The sequence below is a fragment of the Saimiri boliviensis genome, chromosome 4, assembly GCF_048565385.1.
Source record: "Saimiri boliviensis isolate mSaiBol1 chromosome 4, mSaiBol1.pri, whole genome shotgun sequence".
Classification (NCBI taxonomy): Eukaryota; Metazoa; Chordata; class Mammalia; order Primates; family Cebidae; genus Saimiri; species Saimiri boliviensis.
The window spans coordinates 123,940,920-123,959,478 of NC_133452.1; the positions used below are offsets into that span (position 1 = coordinate 123,940,920).

At 35.1% G+C, this 18,559-nt stretch overlaps 1 pseudogene; it reads left to right on the forward strand.

Moving 5' to 3' along the window:
- Positions 1–16,830: 16,830 nt before the first annotated feature.
- The window catches only part of LOC141584200 (dihydrofolate reductase-like), an 85,926-nt pseudogene continuing 84,197 nt past the window's right edge, over positions 16,831–18,559 (forward strand).

The window sequence follows — 18,559 nt, forward strand, 5'->3', positions numbered from 1 at the left end:
GTATCCATTTAAATTGTAATATCTAAGGATGAACTAGCTACAAAATGTGCCTGAAGGTAGAAGATGAACTGAAGTGTGTCTTGAATTTATTCATATATTGAAGAAATTCTTACTGTCAAGATAATAATTAAATTTTGATAAAGTTAATAAAAATGTCTTCTTTTTGAAAAAAACAGTAATCTAAGAGAACTCAATGTTTTATTTTTCATCTAATATAATAAAATCTGATATCATAAAGAAATAAAATCTGATATAATAAAAGTTTAACATGTAAAAGTTGGAGAAGAATGCTTACACTATTTTCTATAGAAGGAGGAAATTCACTCAGTTCATTGGGTACCTGAAAATAATTTTAGTATAATTAAAAGGAATATGACAATTAGATACATTTTAATACTGATTGAATATATGGCATGGAATTATGCTGACCCAATTTTAGCAGTAGCAGTGTGTTAAACACTGTGAATTCTCTAATATATATCAAGAATATGTAATTTGGACCACAGATACTTTTTCTCAATTAATTCAAAGATTAGCTTGTACTGCCTTTGGTTTTCTCAATTATATTCCCATGAAAAACAAGTCAAAAATTACTTAAAATCTACTTATTTTTAATGCAAAATGTTAGTTTGAAAGCTTAGTCCTACTGACATTAATTTAAGTCTTAAACATCATAATGAAAAACTTATTTACTATACTATTACGGATTTGACAAGTTTTTTTCCTTTCCTAAAGGCCTAATTGATTATGATCTGTGCCCCTTCCAAGAGAAGGGCATCTAATGTATTTGAATAAATTGGAATCCATCCTCAGAATAATGGAGGATGTATTCAACAATTATGATTCCAAGAGATCACCTATTCTGGGCTTTTTGAAATTTTGAAATAATCAAGTATTTTAGACAGTGTGTGATTGGAAAACGTCTAGGAGGGTTGGTGAAACACGACAAATTACAGTGCAATTTTTGTAGATTTGTTATTCTACAATCTATCTTACAAAACCCATGTCTACAAGTAACAGAAGCCCAAGTGCATATTTATGACTAGATTTTCATGGGAGTTAACAGCTTCTCATTGGGATTGTAATTTAGTTTAGGGGGTTTAGAAAAATGGTACTTACGAATGTGATGAAATTTTTCTTAAGACTGAGTATTTCTAATTTAACTTGCTAATTTAGCTTTCTGTAATTTTTGCATCTTGGCAGTATTATATATGTATCTGAAACAGAAGGTTAAAGGAGAACATCTCATATTCTGTTAAGAGAATTCCCTAAAAGTATCTTGAAAACAGGAGAACTAAAAGTGGCATTGAATATAATTTTATTTGATACATACAATGAAAATGGGATATAACTTTGTCTAGTCAATGTTACCTAGCCATAGAATATTTTGATTCTTTGTGTTAGGAAAATATATAAGTATCATAACATAGTTGTTCTAACAAGAAGTAAGTTTCCATTTATCTGTATTGATAATGGCAGTGAATTGTCCAAAATATACTATGCCCTAATTTCCAAGTTGGATCCTTTCTGGGGAAAAAGAAGGGATAAGTGCTACTCTGAATGATGTATGAGAGTTAAAGTAGTTGATCTTCATCTAATGGAAAGTAGTGGCTTACATGAAGAAAGGTTTTAATACAAGAAAATTCTGATCATAGGTAACAAACCATAAATTAGGACCACAAATTTAGAAGCATATTTACCATGAAGTTGATAAATTTCATGGTTTTCAGCCCCTCATTTTCAAGGATTCTTTTTTAGTAGACATCCTTTGAATGTGTTCAAACAAGTCATGTGTTTTTGTAAAATTGCAAAAGTAACTCCTTGGTTAACACAGTGCCTGTCTACACTTGTCTTGGGGTATTGGCTTAGCTATAAGCAATTTTGGGATCCAACTATAGGGATGTTGAGTTCATATATATATTCAATTACAGTTTAACAGGTGCAATTTTGCCATTTGTGATCACTTCTATCTTTAAATTGTTGCTGGTTCTCTCAGTCCAAGAATGATTACAATGTTCCATAACCTCAATGTTCTGACACAGGGACTCCTGCCCAGCAGGGGAAAGAAATATAAAATCCTATGTGTCCAAGCACAAGTAAGTAGGTAGTACAGGAGAAACAGGGTTTGAAATGCTTACAACTCCAAGCTGATCCCCAGAAGGTCTAATTATAAGAGCTCCTATATGGAAATAAATTATAACAATTCTAAATATTTACCTGATATTACCAAAAATGAGCTATGAAGCTAAAAGTAACTTCCTCAACTATCAATAAGAAATAATTTTTGATTGTGCTTAGGAAAAATATTTTTATTTCAATTTATTGCTTTTAAAGAGCTATCAAAGCTGGCAGCTGCAAAATGTAAAATGTAAGATATAGGGATAAATGAGGCAGTTCAATAATAAAAAATGTGTTGTTTTTCTATATTTTGTGATGACTTTGGTATTTGTTAGCTTTTTAAAGTCTGGAATTTCAAAAACGTGAAATATTTTCTCCTTCTAAATAGATACGCAATGTTGTGCTTAGTCTATGTTCTTCTGCTTATGTAGGATATTGGAAATTGTATGAGCATCCTGTTTCACAAAACCCAGATCTGCTGCTTCCTTACTGTCTTCCATGGTACTTCTTGCTCCAACCCTTCTGTGACCAAATCCTACCACCCCATTACCAACACTCCGAGAAGCTCTGAGAATAAAATGAAGTTAATCTTAAAGTCAGAAAAATCCATCAACTTTGCTGCAATTCATTAACAGGAAAGTGTTCAGATTACAATTTGTTTTTCTCTTGGACCGGGAATGCATGATTGACGTGGTGGACATTTGGTGTTATCATTATGTTCACTATCAAATCTTACCCCATCCAAAATACTAGTTCTTTCCATTTTAGATGCCTATAATTGAGCTTACATTATTCATATGTTAATAAATATTTTTATTAACTTATGATACTTTTTCCTAATTATCCTAGCTATTTTAAAAGTCATTTCAAAGTGAATTGTTAATGTTTACCTTCTCAAGTTATGAGTCTGTTCTCAGACTGCTAGTAAAGACATACCCGAGATTGAATAATTAATAAAGAAAAAGAGGTTTAATGGACTCAACAGTTTTATATGTCTGGAGAGGCCTCACAATCATGTCATAGGTGAATGGAGGAGCAAAGTCATGTCTTCCATGGCAGCAGGCAAGCGAGCTTGTGTAGGATAATTCCCCTTTGTCAAACCATCAGATCTCATTAGACTTATTCACTGTCAAGAAACAGCATGGGTAAGACTTCTTCCCATGATTCAATTACCTCCCACAGGGTCCTTCCCAGGACTAATGGGAATTATGCAAGCTACAATTCAAGATGAGATTTTGGTGGAGACATAGCCAAACAATATCATCAAGCAAAAACCACTCAAGGCTATATGTTTGCATTCACTTAAAATTAAATTTTCATAAAAAGACAAAATCAGAATGTTTTGAAATCCTTCTTGGGAAGATTCATCTGTTTCCTTTTTCATAGTTTGCCTTACTTCCTTCCAGTAAAAAAAAAAATGAAGTCAGTGCCCATAGAAATTACTTGTGTGATTCTCATATCATATATGGCTTTCTGTCTTAGATTTTAATTATAAATAAAATAGACAAAATTTGCCAACAAGTGGTAAACTAATGGAGGACAGAGAAGATGTCTTTGCAAATAATAAGAGTTCAGAAGTATTTATTAAGATATGAGAATAGTTTCTTTGCTGTTCTTTATTTTGTGGTCATATCCAGAATAATATAGTAATTAATTTTTGGCTACTTACTGCTGATTACATATTTACATTTAATTAGAGAATATACCGATGTATTTGTTTTATTGAATTATCTAACTTTTATAACTTGAATCTTTATTCTAGTTTGGAATCTGTCTTTATAAAATTCTTTTATCATAATTTAAGTTTTAGGGTACATGTGCAGATCTTGCAAGATTGTTACATAGGTATACATATGCCATGGTGTTTGCTGCATCTAACCCCCCATCACCTACATTAAGTATTTCCCCCAGTGTTATCTCTCTCCAATCTCCCCACCCCCGATACCCCTCCCTTAGTCCCCCAGCCCTCAACAGACCCCAGTGTGTGATGTTCCCCTCCCTGTGTCCATATGTTCTCATTGTTCAATGCCCACCTATAAGTGAGAACATGCAGTGTTTGGTTTTCTGTTCTTGTGTCAGTTTTCTAAGAATGATGGTTTCCAGATTCATCCATGTACCTGCAAAGAACTTAAACTCATCCTTTTTTATGGCTGCATAGTATTCCATGGTGTGTATGTGCCACATTTTCTTTATCCAGTCCGTCATTGATGGGCATTTGGGTTGGTTCCAGGTCTTTTCTATTGTAAACAGTGCTACAGTGAGCATATGTTTGCATGTATCTTTATAAAAGAACTATTTATAATCCTTTGGGTATATATCCAGTAATGGGATTGCTGGGTGAAAGGAATTTCTATTTTGAGATCCTTGTGAAATCGCCACACTGTTTTCCCCAGTTGTGGAACTAATTTAAACTCTTTCCAACAGTTTAAAAGCTTCATATCCTCTTCAGCATCTATTGATTCCTGTCTTTTTAATAATCACCATTCTAACTTGCATGAAATAGTATTTTAATGTGGTTTTGATTTGCATTTCTTTAATGAAGTGATGATGCAGATTTTTTCATGTGTTTGTTGACTACATAAATGTCTTCTTTTGAATAATGTCTCTTCATATCTTTTTACCACTTTTTGATGAGGTTGTTTGTTTTTTTCTTATAAATTTGTTTAAGTTCTTTGTAGATTCTGGATATTACCCCTTGGTCAGATAGGTAGCTTTCAAAAGTTTTTTTCTATTCTGTTGGTAGCTGGTTCACTGTAATGATGGTTCACTGTAATGATTGTTTATCTTGCTGTGCAGAAGCTCTTAAGTTTAATTAGGTCCCATTTGTCTATTTTGGCTTTTGTTGTCATTACTTTTGGTGTTTTGGTCACGAAGTCCTTACGTATGTCTATGTCCTGAATGATATTGCCTAGATTTTATTCTAGGGCTTTTATGGTATAAAGTCTTATGTTAAATCTTAATCCATCTGGAGTTAATTTTTGTATAAGGTGTAAGGAAGGGGTCCAGTTTCAGCTTTCTGCACATGGCTAGCCTGTTTTCCCAACACCATTTATTAAACAGGGAATCCTTTCCCTGTCAAAGATCAGTTGGCTGTAGATATGTGCATTACTTCCAAGGCCTTCGTTCTGTTCCATTGGTCTAAATCTCACTGAGAAGGTCGATGGTAGCTTGATGGAGATAGCATTGAATCTATAAATCACTTTGGCCAGTGTGGCCATTTTCATGATACTGATTCTTCCTAACCATGAGCATGGAATGTTTTTCCATCTGCTTGTGTCTCTCTTATTTCCTTGAGCAGTGGTTTGTAGTTCTCCTTGAAGAGGCCCTTCACATTCTTTGTTAGTTGTATTTTTAGCTATTTTATTCTCTTTGAGGGAATTGTGAATGGGAGTTCGCTCATGATTTGGCTCTCTGTTTATCTGTTATTGGTGTTTAGGAATGCTTGTGATTTTTGCACACTGATTTTGTATCCTGAGACTTCGTTAAGGTTGCTTATCAATTTCAGGAGATTTTGAGCTGAGACAGTGGGGTCTTCTAAGTATACAATCATGTTGTCTGCAAATAGAGACAATTTGATTTTTTCCTTTCCTAATTGAATACCTTTTATTTCTTTTTCTTGCCTGATAGCTCTGTCTAAAACTTCTAATACTATCTTGAATAGCAATGGTGAGAGAGGGCACCCTTGTCTAGTGCCAGTTTTCAAAGGGAATGCTTCCTGTTTTTGCCCATTCACTATGATATTTACTGTGGGTTTGTTGTAATAGCTTTTATTATTTTTAGATACATTCTATTGATTCCTAGTTTATTGAGTCTTATTAGCATAAAGGACTGTTGAATTTTGTCGAAGGCCTTCTCTGCATCTATTGAGATAATCATATGGTTTTGTCTTTGGTTCTGTTTATGTGAAGTATTACATTTATAGATTTGCATATGTAGAACCAGCCTTGCATGCCCGGGATGTAGCCTACTTGATTGTGATGGATAAGCTTTTTGATGTGCTGTTCCATTCATTTTGCCAGTATTTTATTAAAGATTTTTGCATTTATGTTCATCATGGATATTGGCCTGAAGCTTTCTTCTCTATTTGAGTCTCTGCTGAGTTTTGGTATCAAGATGATGTTAGTCTCATAAAATGAGTTAGGGAGGATTCCCTGTTTTTGTACTGTTTGGAATAGTTTCAGAAGAATTGATACCAGGTCCTCTTTGTATGTTTGGTAGAATTCAGCTGTGAACCTGTCTGGACCTGGACTTTTTTTGGTTGATAGGCTATTAATTGCTGCCTCAACTTCTGGCCTTGTTACTGGTCTATTCAGGAATTCAACTTGTTCCTGGTTTAGTGTTGGGAGGATGTAAGTACCCAGGAATTTGTCCATTTCTTCTACATTTCCTGGTTTAAGTGCATAGAGTTGTTTGTAGTAATCTCTGATGGTAGTTTAGTTTGTATTTCTGTGAAATCTGTGGTGATAGCCCCTTTATCATTGTTTTTTGCATCTATTTGATTATTTTCTCTTTCATTTTGTATTTGTCTGGCTAGCCAACTATCTATTTTGTTGATCTTAAAAAAAAAACAAAAAAAACCAAAACTTCTCCTTTATTGATTTTTTTGAAGGGTTTTTTTTTTTGTCTCCATCTCCTGCAGTTTTGCTGTGATCTTAGTTATTTCTTATCTTCTGTTAGCTTTCGAATTTGTTTGATCTTGCTCCTCTAGTTTTTTTTTTTTAATTATGATGATAGGTCATTGATTTTAGATCTTTCCTCACTTCTCATGTGGGCATTTAGTGCTATACATTTCCCTCTAGACACCGCTTTAAATGTGTCCCAGAGATCCTGGTACATTATGTTTTCAATCTCATTGTTTTTGAAGAACATCCTCATTTCTGGCTCATTTCATTATTTATCCAATAGTCATTCAGGAGCAGATTGTTCAGTTTCTGTGTAGTTGTGCCGTTTTGAGTCAGTTTCTTAATCCTGAGTTCTAATTTGATTGCCTTGTGGTCTAAGAGGCTGGTTGTTATGATTTCCATTTTTTTTTTTTTTTTTTTTTTTGCATTTGCTGAGGAGGGATTTACTACCAGTTAGCAGTCAATTTTAGAGTAGGTGTGATATGTTGCTGAGAAGAATGTGGTTTTCGGGTGGAGAGTTCTGCAGATGTCTATTAGGTTTGCTTGGTCTACATCTGTGTTCAATTCCTGCATATCCTTGTTAATTTTCTGTCTCATTGATCTGTCTAATATGGACAGTGGAGTGTTGAAGTCTCCCATCATTATTGTGTGGGAATCTTAAGTCTCTTTGTAGGTCACTGAGAACTTGCTTTATGTATCTTGGTGCTTCCGTATTAGGTGCATAGATATTTAGGATAGTTAACTCTTCTTGTTGCATTGATCTTGAACCATTATTTAATGCCCTTCTTTGTCTCTTTTGATCTTTTTTGGCTTAAAGTCCATTTTATCAGAGACTGGGATTGCAACCCCTGCTTTTTTTTTTTTGGCTCTCTAATTGCTTGGAAAATCTTCTTCCATCCTTTATTTTGAGACTATGCGTGTCTGTGTCTTTGCACATGAGATGAGTCTCCTGTATACAGCATACCAACGGGTCTTGACTTTTTATCCAATTTGCCAGTCTGTCTTTTGATTGGGGCATTTAGCCCATTTACATTTAAGGTTAATATTGTTACATGTGAATTTGATCTTGCCATTTTGATGCTAGCTGGTTGTTTTGCTTGTTAGTTGACATGGTTTCTTCATTGTGTCGATGGTCTGTACCATTTGGTATGTTTTCGAAGTGGCTGGTACTGGTTTTTCCTTTCCATGTTTAGTGCTTCCTTCAGGAGCTCTTCTAAGGCATAATGTTGACAAAATCTCTCAGCAATAGCTTGTCCATAAAGGATTTTATGTCTCCTTCACTTATGAAGCTTAGTTTGGCTGGATAGGAAATTCTGGGTTGAAAATTCTTTTATTTGAGGACATTGAATATTGGCCCCCACTCTTTTCTGGTTTGTAGGGTTTCTGCTGAGTGTTCCACTGTGAGTCTGATGGGCTTCCCTTTTTGGGGTAACTTGACTGTTCTCTCTGGCTGCTCTTAGCATTTTTTCCTTCATTTCAACCTTGGTGAATATGGTAATTATGTGCCTTGGGGTTGCTCTTCTTGAGGAATATCTTTGTGGTGTTCTCTGTATTTCCTGGATTTGAATGTTGGCCTGCCTTGCTAGGTTGTTAAAGTTGTCCTGTATAATATCTTGAAGAGTGTTTTCCAGCTTGGATCTAGTCTCTTCATCACATTAAGGTATAATGATGAAATGTAGATTAGGTCTCTTCACATAATCCCATATTTTTGGAGGCTCCATTCATTTCTTTTCAGTGTTTTTTCTCTAATCTTATCTTCTTGTTTTATTTCATTGAATTGATCTTCAATCTTAGATATTCTTTTTCTGTTTTATTGCTTTTGCTACAGAAACTTGTGTATCCTTCACAAAGTTCTCATGCTGTGTTTTTCAGCTCCATCAAGTCATTTATGTTCTTCTTTAAGCTGGTTATTCTAGTTAGCATGTTGTCTAACATTTTTTCTAGGTTCTTAGTTTCTTTGCATTTGTTTGGAACTTGTTGCTTTAGCTTAGATAAGTTTCTTATTACCCACCTTCTGAAGCCTGCTTCTGTAAATTCATCAAACTGATTCTCTGTCCAGTTTCGTTCCCTTGCTGGTGAGGCGTTGTGATGTGTTGGAGGAGGAGAGGCATTTTGGGTTTTGGTGATTTCATCCTTTTTGTGCTGGTTTCTTCCAATCTTCATGGATTTGTCTACCTTTGTTCTTTGAATTTGGTGACTTTCGGATGGGGTCTCTGAGTGGATGTCCTCTCTGTTGATGTTGAAGCTATTTATTACTGTTTTTTAGTTTTCCTTCTAACAGTGAGGCCCTTCTGCTGCAAGACTGGTGGAGGTCCACTCCAGACCCTGCTTGCCTTGGAATTACCCATGGGGGCTGCAGAACTGCAAGGATTGCTGTCTGTTCTTTTCTCTGGTAGCTTCATCCCAGAAGAGTACCTGTCAGATGTCAGCCAGAGCTCGCCTGTATGAGGTGTATTTTTGGATATAGTGGGGTCAGGGAGCTGCTTGAGGAGGCAGTCTGTTTCTTATCAGAGCTCAGATGCTGTGCTGGGAGCTTTGTTGCTCCCTCTAGGGCTGCTGGGCAGGGAAGTTTAAGTCTACTGTAGCGGAACTCACAACCACCCCTTTTCCTAGTGGCTCTGTCCCCAGAATGTGGAGTTTTATTTATAAGTCCCTAACATGCTGCTGCTGCCTTTTTTCAGAGATGCCCTGCCTAGCAAGGAGGGAGTCTAGTCACAATCTTCCTGCAGAGGCACTGCTGAACTGCTATGGCCTCTGTTCAGGGGCTATGTAAACTTCCTTGCACTTTTGTTTGCACAGGTAAGGTTAGAACTGCATCAGCAATGGTGTGCACCCTGCCCCCTACAGAGCTGGAGTGTCCTGGGTTGAGCTCAAACTGCTGTGCTGGCTGTGAAACTCTCAATCCAGAGGGTTTCAGTTTGCTGGTCTTTGTTGCGGTGGGACCCCTTGAGCCAGATCACTTGGCTCCCTTACTTCATCCCTCCTTATTTCAGGGTGGTGAGAGGGTCTCTCTCACTGGCGTTCCAGGCACCAGCCAAAACAGCCACCCAGATTTGTGCTGAGAACTTGTGGTGCCAGCTGAAATGGCCACTCAGTTCTGTGCTGGAATCCCATGGCACTTGTTGACTCAGTGGAATCTCCTGGTCTGTGGGCTGTAAAGATTATGGGGGAAGTGCAGGATCTAAACTGGAGTGCTGGAGTGGCTGGAAAAGTCCCCAGTCACCTCCATTGGGTAGGAGGGGGTCCTCTGGCCAGTTGCACTTCCTGCATGAGACAGCACCCCACCCTACCTCGGTTTGCCCTCCTTGGCCTACACCCACCATCCAGCCAGTCCCATTGAGATAAACCTGGTACCTCAGTTGGAAATGCAGCAATCACTTGCCTTCTGCGTGGCTCTCACTGGGAACTGTGCTCCAGAGTTGTTTCTATTTGGCCATCTTGGCAGACTCTGGAATCTCATTTTTTTATTAAGGATTGGACATTTTTATTTTTTACTTATTTGGTTATTTAAACATTATAAAATATATGGAGATGTTTTTTAAAAAGTGAGATAGGGAATATTTTAATATATAATCCACTATCTTTCTGCCACAATTTTTACCTTGAGAAATTATGTTTTTGTAATATTTAACTCTTTAAGTATAATTTACATCATCTTAAACAAATTTAGTCAGATGCTGTCTTGATAAAGTATTGAAAAAAGCAGTATACGATATATAAAAAGAAAATTAAAAATATTTAACTTTAAAACAACAGTTATATTAGATACTAAAGTATAATGTGATATTTCTATAGCATATTACTACTTTAGTGGCACATTTGCCAAGTAAATAAATCAATAAGGAATGTCTTAAAAAATCTCCCAATTGAAATGACATAATGAACATAAATTTGTACTATTTGTACTAACAGACAATCAGTTGGCCATTAACCACCTTGATACTGAGACCATTATAAATAGCACAAAGGAGTTGAATTGAAATTGACTCAGATGATGCCTTGAATTGATAATTATATTGTATATTTTTAGAAATGATCTGGACTTGAATAAAGGACAGAGAATGTGTTAGAACACTCTGTGCTAACCATTTTATTAATCGGTTTAAATATTTTTAGCTGAACAGTTAGCACTGCCTGAACAACAAAGTCTAAATCCTTTTCCTGATTATCAAATTCCCTTTTTCTTTTCCCTTTCCTTCCTTCCATCCTTTCTTCCTTCCTTCCTTCCTTCCTTCATTCCTTTCTCTTTCTTTCTTTTCTTTCTTTCTCTTTCTTTCTCTCCTTCCCTTCCTTCCTTCTTTCATTCTTTCTCTTCCTTCCTTTCTTTCCTCTCTCCCTCCTTCCTTCCTCCCTTCCTTCTTTCCTTCCTTCCTTCTTTCCCTCCTTCCTTCCTTCTTTCTCTCCCTCCCTCCTTTCCTCTCTCCCTCTTTCTCTCTTCACTTTCTGAATCTCTGAAACTTTTTAAGCACTCATTACAAATTGATCTTGAAAATTTTTGATGGCTTCACATTTCTCCATGTCTGAAAGAGTACACTCAAATATTTTGCAGTCTAATCACCATTTCCCCTATTTCAGCTTTCTTATATCATCTCTAGTCTATGACGTCATCTAGATATCTAGGACTCATTTATTTTTCCCTGGTTATCCACCTTATTCACTTTACACCCTTATCGACCATATCATTTTCACAACACATTTTTGTGCCCCAACTCATACAAGTACCTTGCTGCACTGATCTGATAAAAACTCCTTTGATATTAATGCCAATAATTGCCTTAAGTATATACATAATATCTAAGTTTGATATCTTCTAGTGGAGAAATTATGTAGCCATGTAGAACAGTACCATTGCAAATCTCATTTGAAATTTCAGTGTTCATAGAAAATCCTTTTGTGTGTTACCTAGTTAATTATATCATTTTTTATCTTCAACACTCTCTCCAGACTTTGCTTTTTTCTTAAGCCCCTTTCACAATACCCACTATACTCATTCACAGTAGACTTCCTGCCTTTTTTTCTCTGGCTCTAAATGAATGGGTTAAATTGAATTTATTACATGTACTCCTTCAAATTCTAGATCCTGACAACAAAGTAAACAGGTTTGCTACAATATTTCTTCATTTCATTTTGTCTATGGGAAAAAGATACTCCATTTTCTCTTCAATTCAACGAATTCATGTCCAGATAATGCCTTCTTTAAAATCACTGTAATCCTTCTCATCTTCTAGATCTTCCCCTATACTACTTCATTTTATTATTTTTTAACATCCTACATGCTTTTTTAATACCTAAAGTCTAATCATGTCAGTATTTGCAGTTTCTGTTCATTAAATGCAGATGAAAAATATTCTTAAAAACAATAAAAATACAGTTAAGAAAAATACATTATAACAACTATGTATATAATGTTCACATTGCATTAAGTGTTATTAAGTAATCTAGATATTTTAAAGTATAAGGAACATGCAAATATTGTTCCATTTTATATAAGGTACTTGAGTGTCTTGTGGTTGGTATTCCCAAAAGGTCCTGGAATCAATCCCCCACAAACACCAAGAGACAACTGTATATATAGATTTGATACATTATTCTTTGCTCAAAATTCTTATTATCTTCTCTTTAGTTTTATTTATAACTCATATTTCTTAGCCACACTAATCAGGCCTAGCATGAATCTAGCTCATCATTCAGCTGCTCTCAAGCCACATACCTCACATTTCTTTTATACCACATATTATCTTTTATTTTTTAACCTTAGGACATGTTGCTTCTTCTTTCTGGAATGCCGTCTCCCAGTCTTTCCTGTGAAAATTCCCATATGTAATTTAAATTTTGCCTGTTCTATAGTATTTAACCAGACGGTTCATCTTCCAATGCTCTTTTCACCAGTCTGGGTTTCACACTCTTCTTTGTGCTCTGTGGCACTGTTCTTGATTTCTGCCTTTTGCAGTTATCTCTGAAGTGGCGCTGCAGATAGCTTCATTTACGCAAGATCACATTCACTTTAATGCAAAAGGCTTCCCCCCGCCGCCAAATTAGCTTGTTGCAAACCGTTAAATTATCTCATTTATTTTCTTCTGGTTTTGCTTTAACATCTCATATTTAAAATGCTAAAATTGTATACTCTGTCTTTAACATTGTGGACAAAATGAATAGCACTGTTTATATAGCACATATTACAATGTCACATTTACTTTGCATGATTTGTATATTTTATTAAGCAGTAGGCATTGTTGAACAAAGTACTTAGTACTGTCAGTCTAATTCTGGGCTTAAAGAACTGGATTGAAGTGTCTATGATTTATTGGTATGTAGTGGGCAGTGAGAGCCTCCCTATAGGAAGGTTTGGAGAGTATGTTTAGATATTTGAATATAAACACAGAAAAATCTTCATCATTCATATTATTCTTTATTCATTTATATTCTTTTATTTCTCCAATATATACTTGTTCAATATCCAATAGGTTCTAGGCACTATGTTAGTTCATGGTTATATGCTGGCTAAATCCTATAGTTCTATCTAGCTGTTTGACACAGTCTCTAATCTTATTTTAATTTCAGATACAAAATGACAACAATATCATATATCAGATAAGGAGAAATTAAACACTTCTGATCTAATATAATTATTTACAGGTGTATGATAGACAAAGTCAAATTTATGTCCAGCCTTGATTGATACTAGAAGAAAAATTTACATTAGATTTTTGCATAAGCTTCCATTTACTCTCTATATAGATAGTTATCAAATTAGAATCTTTATTAGACAATGCAGATCCACCTTATAGCTGAGGAACACTTTTCAGTTATGAGTAGTCTACTGGGTCCGAAAAATGCAACCATTTTCTGTTTGTAAATGAAGGAAGAAAATAAGCATGTTGAATACTTGTCATGATTCTGTCAGTGTGCTAGCCATTCTTATATGCTGTTCCATTTGATATAACAGACCTACTATTTATATTCTTACTCTCATTCCATGGACATTGATTCAAATATTTAGGACAAAAAGGCATTCTCAAGGGCAAATATGTAATACATGTCAGAATTATTAATAGGATTTTAATTCAGCGTAGTACTCTTCCTATTACCTAGTTGCTATATGATCAAAAGTACTGGTTTGAATGGGCCTTCATCTGACCAAAGATACAGAAAGTCAAATAATTCTTGCCAGAGAAGTGGCTGAAGGGTAGTGAACCAATGAAACCAGGAATTAGCACAAGAAAGCTTATTTGCTTTCAAGGAAACCGTAATCTATAGTTAGAAAAAAATAAAATATGAGGAATAGTCAGTATGACTATCTCAGGCTCCAGTAGATAGTACAACTGAAAAAGAATTACACTTTTGAACAGAATTAATAATAACACTTAATGGAGATGTCAGCACAAAAAATTCAATAGATGAAGAAACTTGTCCATCTGATAGATTTTCATGACAAGTTGCCAAGGAGGATTATTTCAGGAAAATAATACCACACTAGAGGAATTAGTCAAGATTTAGCTCCTCATAGTTTGAGAACTATTTTGTAGCAATTTAAGCTCTCAAACCTGTCTATGAAGGTCTTATTTTCTGCCTCAGAGCAGAGATAAACTAGCACAAGACACCTCACATCATTTTCTATCCTCCTAAAATGTTTCATGAGAATATTAGGCTGAACATAATCCAGAAGTGACACCAATATTTTCCTTTTGAAACTCTAGATTTGGCTTTGTTTGTTTTCCTTATGAGAACTGAAAAGAAGTTAAGACTGAAATTATTTTAAGATGTTTTTATATGCAAATTTAAAGTATTTGTAGCTAACTTGTATTTAAAATTTGTGTAAAAAACATCTTAAAATAATTCCAGTCTTAACTTATTTTTAGCTCCCATAAAGGAAAGAGATCAAATAGGAGTGCATCCAGTTAGAAGCCCTCTGTAGTCCTTCCTTGATTTATTCATTTGATAATATTTAAGTGCATATTTTGTGCCAGGCTCTGAGCATGTACTAGGAATATAGAGGTACAATAAACAGACATGATCCCTGCCTTCATGGAGATGCAATATAAGGGAAAAATACTTCATAAGGTTTAAAAAATACTTTAGGGATATGAGCCATCTTGGTATACAGTCCAGATAATCCTTCCAACATATCTGTCGACAGAAACATTTTAACGTAAGATGAATTAACTTGCTGTTTGTTATTCCAAGGGGAAACTGACATTAAAGAAAACATGATACCTTTTTTTGTGTATGATCTGATACTGCTATTGTGAAGAACTTATTGGAACTATAGAATCATTTGTCTTTTCTCTGTAATGAGCATCTCTCACTTTTGCTTTCCTGGTATCCGTCACTGCTATCGTCTGGTAACAACCCCTGGATTTTCTGTGAGGAATTCCTCTTCTTTCACTCTACACAGTTTGTGTGTCTATCAGTTCAGGTGCCCTGTGTTGTTCTTGCCAAGAAGCAGGCGAGGGACTCAGGCCAGAACAGTTTGAGCCATTTTTTTTTTCTGGGTATTTTGAGCCAAAGAGCATAAAAACACAGATAAGGGAAAGGTGATTTGTCCCCTGACAGGACCCTGAAGAGTTAGGCCAGTATTTCTGCAGCCTATATTCTCTTTTAGCTCTGTTATTTGAATTTTCTTCAGCTAAATCCTGCCCTAAGTGTTAGGGTACAACGGTGAAAAAAAGAAAAGTGATCCTTGCTCTGACATTCTTAGAACACAGGGGGGAGGATAGACATGTATCAGATAAACACAGAAATAAATTAGTTGCAAATTAAAACTAAATAAAGGCCAGAAAAAGATTGAGATAGAGTATTAATGAGGTGTTCGTTTTAGTTAGCATCATGGAAGGTGTAGGCACCTCCTTACCTCACTTGCTTGGAGAGACTTTTACGATTCATTGAGAATTAGAGTTTAATTTGGTTTATACAGGTAAATACATATGAACTCACACAGAAAACTCCAAGAAAGCAGCAAAAGCCAGCAGCTTGCATCAGTAATGTTTGTTTGTTCTACCTGAGGAATATGTAGTACAAACAAAAGGGTTTTTTATTTTAATTCAGTAGAATACTAACATCATCAAAACTAAAATGATACGAATCAAAAAGGTGAAGCAATAATAACACTGTTAAGCCTGTATGAAATAAATATAAGGTACTCAACACTTAACATTATATACTTAACTTATTGGTAGCTAAGAGATCATTGAATATTATATGACGGTAAACCATCTGCCTTAATGTTGTTGTAGATATTGCTTCATAGTTGAAAGTTTTCTATGTAAGTGTTATGTTTCTTTTGGAAGAAAGATACTCATGTTGTATTTCTCTTTAGAAATCATTTTCCATGACTCAAAAAGCAAAAGCAAAACAGCAACAACAAAAAACTCATTATCAAAAATAAATTTAAGTAAACAAAGGTGAAATTCAAGGTTGAATAGTTACTTATTTGCAGGATTAACTCTTCTCCCTATATAACATTCACGCAACTACAAACAACAAATGTTATAACTACAATTAATTCTGTAAATTTTTAAATTTCTTATTTGGGTAAAAATATTTATAGGTGAACCCATTATCTAATTTACGGATTTAAAATATTAATTACAAAATGTAATTCTGAGGAAATATTATAAATATTAGCAATACTCTTATTCACCAACGGTAATCCAAATCTAAGGAAGAAATTGAAATAATGATTTACAGTATAAAAACAAGAGTTAGACTGGATTTGGTGGCTCACACCCGTAATCCCAGCACTTTGGGAGGCTAAGGTGGGTGGATCACAAGGTCAGAAGTTCGAGACCAGTCTGGCCAACATAGTGAAAGCCGTCTCTATAAAAATACAAAAACTTATCTGGGTGTGGTGGTATGTGCCTGTAATCCCAGCTACTGGGGAGGCTGAGGCAGGAGAATCATGTAAACCCGAAGGTGGAAGTTTCAGTGAGCCGAGATAGCGCTGTTGAACTCCAGCCCTGGCGACAGTGCCAGACTCTGTCTCAAAACACAAAAACAAACACAAAAAACCATGAGAGTTAGAATTTCGCATGTTTCTTGGCTATGCATCCTGGTGTTGCTACCCAGCTCAGAGGTGTTCACTGGTGTTACCATGATTCATCCGCTAAGCTGCCCTGTCTCTGTTTCCCAGAAGATGGTCATCGTCAGGAATGGGGGCATGCCCTGACCCCGGCTCAGAAATAAATTCAATTCCAAAAAATGACCACAACCTCTTTAGGAGAAGGTAAACAGAATCCAGTATTTATGAGTAGGAAGACCTGGTTTTCAATTACTGAAAATAATCAATCTTTAAAGTACAGAATTAATTTAGTTCTGAGTAGGGAACTCAAGGAACCACCACAAAGAGCTAATTTTCTTGCCTGAAGTCTGGATGATGCCTTAAAACTTACTGGGCAACTAGAATTAACAAATAAACTAAACATGGTTTTCAAAGTGGGAGGCAGTTCTGTGTAGAAGGAAGCCAAGTATTAAGAGACCATTTTAAACTATTCGAGACGTGGATCATGCAGGATTTTGAAAGTGGCACTTTTCCCCCCCAGAGGTTGAGTTAGAGAAATATAAACATCTCCCAGAATACCCGCAACGTGTTGTCTCCGATGTGGAGGAGAAAAGCATTAAGTACAAATTTGAAGTATATTAAAAGAATGATTATAATATAAAGGTGTTTTCTGATTTATTTCAAGTTGTTCTCCTTTTCTTTAAAATCTTATATATTGTTACATTAGAAAAAAAGATTTTCTGTTTTTTATTTTTATTTTGTTTGATTTTACTTACTTTAGGTGCATACTGTAGCTGGCATTTCTCCCCAACTTATCCCTCCCTATACTCCCCTTCCCCTGCTGTCTCCCCCTACCCCCACCAACTACCCCCAGTGTGTGATGCTCCTCTCCCTAAGTCCACCTGCTCTCATTGTTCAACACTTTTAGAGCTATGGATAATTATTTCTAAGCAGCATGTTTTTATTCCCCACTAATCTTAATTAGACTATATCAAATACCATTTATAAAATATTCTTGCTAAAACTGTCTAACCAGACTAACTCCAGCACCTGCTACAGAGAGATGCCGTTTCACACCCATCACATTTGACACTTTTGCCAGTCCTTGACATTGTCAGATTTCTAAATGTTGCCAGTATTTATTAAAGGTGAGGATGCACATACCCTTTAAAAAAGGAGTTAGATTACATAAGCTTGTTTTCTGACTCCAGCTATATGTAATTGAACATATTTTTCATCATTACTTTTTCACTGCCTTTGGAGAAACAATATGTTTTAAAAGTTTTAAGAAAAATCTTATTTATTAATTATAAAAATTTCTCAGATTACTCATCGAGAAAACACTTATGAGTTCTATATGAAGTCTGCCAGTTACTGAAACATGAGATACCTCAGATGACTTCCTCATTTTAATTTTTCATTTAAAAATGTACAAATAAGGATATTTTGTGGCTTAGATTTCCAGCTCATTTTATCTTAATATTATAAGCATACTTTTCTGGGTTTCTTTTTGGTTTTTAATAATGAACATCATTGAAATTAATAGATATGGCATTTTAGCCCCCAAGCTTTTCTGCATATTCAAATTTGATCTTACCCATTTAAACTCTAAACATACTTCAGACTTTTGAAAATGGCTAAAGCAATTTATAAAAAAAAGTATTTAACTTTTCTTATTAAAACTTATTACAATGTATTATACAATGATTTGAAATAATTATAGTAGTTACTATTGTAACCTGTCTTCATCATTAAACACATATTTTGAATATGTTCACATTTCATTAAATATCTTGATGAAACAAAAGTTTTAGAATAGGAA